Raw genomic sequence first — 6495 nt, forward strand, 5'->3', positions numbered from 1 at the left:
TTGAAAACTTAATAATCCACGGAATAATGTATATAGAGAGGTAAAAATTGACACACATGCTTGGAATGACATGGGGTTTTATTAGAACCACCCCATATTGCTAGATGCGTGAAACATCTCTTGCGCGCGTCGTTTGGTGATGATCGTGTGCTCAGCCGCCACTTTCGCCATGCTTGGCCTCCCAGGTCCCCAGACCTTAGTGCGTGCGATTATTGGCTTTGGGGTTACCTGAAGTCGCAAGTGTATCGTGATTGACAGACATCTCTAGGGATGCTGAAAGACAACATCCGACGCCATTGCCTCACCATAACTCTGGACATGCTTTACAGTGCTGTTCACAACATTATTCCGCAACTACAGCTATTGTTGAGGAATGATGGTGGACATATTGAGCATTTCCTGTAAAGAACATCATCTTTGCTTTGTCTTACTTTGTTATGCTAATTACTGCTATTCTGATCAGATGAAGCGCCATCTGTCGGACATTTTTTGAGCTTATGTATTTTTTGGTTCTAATAAAACCCCATGTCATTCAAAGCATGTGTGTCAATTTGTACCTCTCTATCTACATTATTCCGTGATTTATTCAGTTTTCAAATTTATACTGACTTTTTGATCACCTGGGATTACGTGATTTGTCGTCAATATTATTGAGGTGGGTAAGTGACTGACGGATTGCTGGAATATAACCACGTTCTGACGGGGTGTAAAGTAAACACTCACTGATACCACATTCACTGATAAAAGAAAGCACCTTCGAATTTTATTCGAAAAAATTAGCGACCCCTTACTAATTAGTAATCAAAACGATTGAGACGTACTACGCCCTCAGTTTGTCATTTTACAGGGGGATTCCGCGATATGGTACAAATTTTCAGGGATAATGATTCGGGAACGAGCGACTCGAAAGCTATTAGCGAAAATTTTTCCGATACCTCTGACAGTGGGATATATGTAGAAGTACTGTTGTTGATAAAACTGTATGGTAGACAACTTTCGGATTTGGTGCGCTAGTATGGACTAAACAAGAAAAATTTCCTAGTAAAAAAGGGCTCTAAAATGCATACTTTAAGAGCCATGAGCACTTGTTCAACTTCGCTACTGTGAAACGCATCTCTTCCGATGAACAAGTGCTCATAGCTCGTGAGGTACGCTGTTTTAGAGCCCTTGTTTAATAGACATTTTTCTTGTTCTGGTCCATACTACCACCTCTGAAAGCTGCCTACCTTACAACGTTAGCAACAACAGTACCGGTACGTTTATACGACTGTCAGAGGTGTCAGAATGATTTTCGCTTAAAGTTTTCGACTCGGTCGTTTCCGGACCCGGCTCCGTTACCTCAAATTCATACATTTTCCCTTCTCCATCATCCCTGAAAGTTTAAAACACCATCACGGAATTACCTCGTACATTCACCCCTCCAGAGTATTATTTACGTCAAGGACGCTTCTCTGAATAAGTGTAGCACACCTTAACCACGCCCTGCAACTCAAGCTCCAACAGCCTGCGTTCCCTTACTCCACATGCCACACCGGTAGTTTATTAGCTATAAATTTTCGAGCCTTTCGCAAATCCTGCCACAAAACAAGTTGACAAACTCCATTACTCTCTCTTTTCGGCTCTCTTTCAACCGGCTTCACCTCCACATTCCTCTGGTTTTATATTCATTTTCATTTTTCTGGACACAGTACTTACACAATAGAGTATTTGTGAGTACAGTAAACGCAAATAAAAAACGAAGAACCCAGAGGACATGGTCAGACGCTACCGCAACTACGTACACGTAGACACCATCGGCGGGTACGTAAATCATTAGAGATACAATTCTCTGTAAATTCATGAGCGTAGAGTTCATTAGCGTTTTTCGAATTTAGTTTTGTCACCACGCCTAGTGGCTGATATACAGGGCGATAAAAGCTTCCATGTCGAACGATTACTGTGAACGACAAGGACATGCTGCATATCGTATGAGACAGCGTTATCAGCACTTAACAGAGATTGAAAGGGACTTCATTGAGGGCATCCACTGACCCGCTAGTCGAACCGTAAAAATGTATGGGGCATTCTTAGGTGATACTGGCCCGATGTTCCGACTGCATGGGAAGGTGAAAGCAGGCATACTAGTCGTGAAGGTTACGGTCAACCATGTCTGACCACCATAAATGAATATTGCCATACTGTGCACCAATCACACAGTAAACCCCTTCACATCTGCGCCTGCCATCCGAGAACATGTAATGGGCTCCCTGCAATGTTCTGTGTTATCCCGTGCTACTGGTCGGAGACTAACAGCAACCGGACTAGGGAATCACCGTCCCAGGCGTAGGCTGAGGTTAACAGCGTAACACAAACGGCTGCGTTTGGAATGATGCCGCGACAGGGAGGCATGGACTGCTGATAAATGGCGTCACAATGTGTTCAGCAATGAAATGCGGCTCAGCATTTCCTGGATGACCGTCGTCCGCGAGTACGGCGTAACCTGGGGAGAGGTTCCATTCTTCCATCGTCTGAAGAGGCGCGTCAGTGTTACGGCTGGTGTCATGATGTGGGTACCCACTAGGGGGGACCCAAGGGGTATGGCGTATGACTTCAAGTCACGGCTGGTAGCGATTGAAGGGACTCTGACGGCACAGCGTCATGTCACGGGCATCCTGCGTCCCCGTGTGTTGCCTCTCACGCACCAGTATTGTGGTGGCTTTTTTTTTTAGGATGACAGTGCTTGTCCACACATGTCACGTGTCTCTGTGAACTGTCTGCATGATACTGAGGTAGCCCCGTGGCGAAGGAGAGTCCCGGATCTGCCCCTGATACGACATGTGTGGGACCATCTCAGATGTCAACTCCTTCCCAGAGCCAGTGTGCAGGGCATCAAGGGCCAGTTACAGCACTTGTGGGGCAGCTTGCGTCAGCAGAGGATGCAACAGCTTAACGGCACTGTTCCCAACCGAATCAGTGCCTGCATCCAGGACAGAGGTGGTGCAGTGTCATACTGGTAAACGCGCTCATACTGCCAAGTTCTTTGTAAATTTGACTGGATTGTGTAATCAATGAAATAGCTCCACATACCATCTTAACCACTGAGCTTCATTATCTTTGTCAGGCAGTGTACACATTAGCTCAGGTACGATACACAGGGTGCGGAAAAACAATTTGATCAAAAGCATAAAACAGAAAGACAGCATCAAACGAAGGAATTTGAGTATAGTAACCAGAGGTCGCAGTTTCATATTTTCGCCGCTATTTGGACGTAACTTAAATAGACATATGGACGTCTTTACTCAAAATGAAAAGCAATTCACAGAAAATGTATACATAAAAAAAGTTTTTCGAACTAACTAATCGTCACTAAAAGGACAAGAAAAATATAAAGCGTTACATATAGTGTATCGCATCCAGCTGACGTACTACACAGCACACCGTTAGAAATGAAAACAGTCGCATTTCCTAAGAAAGTCAAAGTAAATAAAAAACGATCGTGCTCTTGTACACAGACTTGCCACCATTTAATTAACATGAGTATGTCGTAGCAAATGTTCAGGTTCATCACTGTTTTCACGGTTTCACAGAACGTACTGGCGACGCAGGGATTGGACGGATTGGGATGTTCTCTGAAATTCACCGCTAGTAGACTGGATCACATCTGCTGCTGCCATGATGCGAGCCACCACGTTCTGTTCATCCTCAACTGTTGTCCCATACACGCTGGCTTGCATGGTACCCCAGAGGAAAAAAACCCAGCGGTGTGGAGTCTGACGAACTTCGAGGTCTCCGCGTTGGTCCACCGTGTCCGATCCATCTGTCACCAAATATCCTGTCTAGGTGATCTCGGACAGCATGTGCAAAATGTAGAATTACGTCGTCACGTTGGGACCAAGGTTCTGCCTAACTACAAGCGGTACATCCTCCACGAATGCAGGCAACACACGTAACAAAAACACAAAGTACATCTGAGCGTGTCAACTCACAATTCCCGGCCATACGTTCACAGCGAATCGCTCTTGATGGCCTTGGGCGTACGCTGCAAATGGATTCTATACGGACCAAACGTGTCTGTTGTGTGAATTGTAAATGCCTTCACGGGCAAAGCGAGCCTCGTCTGTAAACAACACACGTTCAGGGAAAAGCGACTGTCGTCCTACTCGTTGCAGAAACCTGTCAACAAATTCCAGACGCGCATGGAAGCCTTCCGGACCAACAGCTTGTACCTCTTCCCGCTGGAAATCATGTAGCCCAATCTCATGAACGACATTCCAGACGTTGTACCTGAACGCGCCAAGTTCACGATCGGCTACTTGGCACTGGATCTGGCTCTTTGCGATGTAACACATCTTCGACAAAATCAACGGTACGAACAGTGCGTCTCTTTCCCGTATCATGCTTTATAGCCGCAAAGATCCTGCCACTCTCATACGTCTTTCAATTCACACAAAAGTATTTTTTTCTGAGGCGACCAGCGATGTGGATAATGTTCCTAATAAATCTTACGTGCTGCTCTTGCATTGTCGTCAACAGCGCCATAGGTCAAGTGCACGTCACTTACCTTATTCCATGTGCAACCATATTCTATGTTGCTGCTTCGGAACACTCACTCTCTCGTTGGTACTTACTCTAGTCGGGCTACTGTACCTACTGAATACGATGGAAGGGTATTTAAAACCAACGATCTGCAATGCACGCGAATCCGCCGACAGCGAGTAGAGTGCAGTTTGTTTAAGACTGCCAAACTCAAAGAAGTAGCATACTGGACGACCGTCACACAGCCGGAGTTGACGCTGATGCAGCGTCGTAAATGTGAACTACGAACCATAGTTCCTATACTCAAATTCCTAAGTTTGATGTTGTCTTTCTGCCCTACACTTCTGGTCGAATTGCTTTTTCACACCCTGCGTGACACAGAACACATAAATTAAAGAAAAAAATTTAAAAATGACGAATCAAAGAAAATACGATCATTGCATAGCCACAATGGTAGTGAATATCTGAGACTGTCCTCCCGTCCAACAAGCAGGACTATTCGAATAAAAGAAGCGACCTGTGGCGCATTATCTGTACAATAAATACCCTACCAGAAAGAAGTCGCAACACCAAAAATAATTAATGTATAGTAATGAAATTTTGGAAATACATTTGTCTAGGTAACATATTTGAGTGATTAACACCGCAAGACCACAGGTTAATGTAAACACGAGATTAGCCTTTGTATATGTGAAATGCTGATATACTAATAACCTATATAACGGGCAGAATGTTGAATGCAAGCATGCTAACGTGCATACATGGCGCTGTACAAGCGTCGGAGGTCAGTTTCTGGGATAAAATTCCACACCTGTTGCACTTGGTCGGCCAATACAGGGATGGTCAATGCTGTTTGCGGATTATGCTGCAGTTGTCGTCCGAGGACGTCCCATACGTGCACGACTGCAGACAGATCTGGTGATCGAGCAGGCCAAGGCAACATGTCGACACTCTGTAGAGTGTTATTACAACGGTATAATGACGAGCGTTATCCGGTTGGAAAATACCCCTGGAATGTTGTTATGAATGGCAGCAGAACAGCTCGAATCACCAGACTGACGTACAAATTTGCTGTTACGACGCGTGGGATAACCACAAGGGAGCTCCTGCCATCATACGAAATCGCACCCCAGACCGTAGCTCAAGGTCAAGGTCCAGTGGTGTCTAGCAAGCAGACAGGTTGGTTGCAGGCCCTTAATTGGCCTCCATCTAACCAACATACGGCCATCACTGGCACCGAACGGAACCAGCTTTTATCAGAAAACACAACAGACTTAGCTCTCGCTTGAGACAACCGAAGTCGCAAATGGCGGTGGTTTGAGGTCAGTGGAATGCTCGTACAGGCCCTATGGTTCGGAGCTGTCCTTGAAGTAACCGATTTGTCTCAGTTTGTTGTGTCACTGTGGTGTCGAATTGCTGGTGCAGATGCAGTACGAAGCGCCAGGGCCCTACGCCGAACACGTGGTCTTCCCTCTCGGTAGTGCCACGTGGGCGTCCGGAGCCTGATCTTGCGACCGTACACTCTCTTCATCACCGCTGCCAGCAATCATGTACGGTGTCTACGTTCCTGCCAAGTCTTTCTGCAGTATCGCAAAAGGAACATCCAGCTTCTCATAGCCCTATTACGCAACGTCATTCAAACTCAGTGAGGTGTTGATAATGGCGTCTTTGTCGCCTTAAAGGCGTTCTTGACTAACGTCAGCTCACCACGTCCAATCAAAAGGTAACCAACGCTGACGACCGTTACAGCGCGTATTTAAAGCAACTGCATGCTCATAGTGGCACAACTAGCGCCACTCTTATGCGATTGGCGCGAAATTTGAGTAGGCGTCATCTTTCAGATGTAGGAAGACGTCTACCAACTTTCGTTTATGTCGCACAACTCATTGTTGGGGCTGCGATTTTTTCCCGGTTGGTTTAGATCGGCCGTTGTGTCCCATACAGCCGTGGAGACGATGTCTGCATTTGCTAAATTTCCTA

This window comes from Schistocerca cancellata, chromosome 2 (genome assembly GCF_023864275.1).
Source record: "Schistocerca cancellata isolate TAMUIC-IGC-003103 chromosome 2, iqSchCanc2.1, whole genome shotgun sequence".
NCBI classification, from domain to species: Eukaryota; Metazoa; Arthropoda; class Insecta; order Orthoptera; family Acrididae; genus Schistocerca; species Schistocerca cancellata.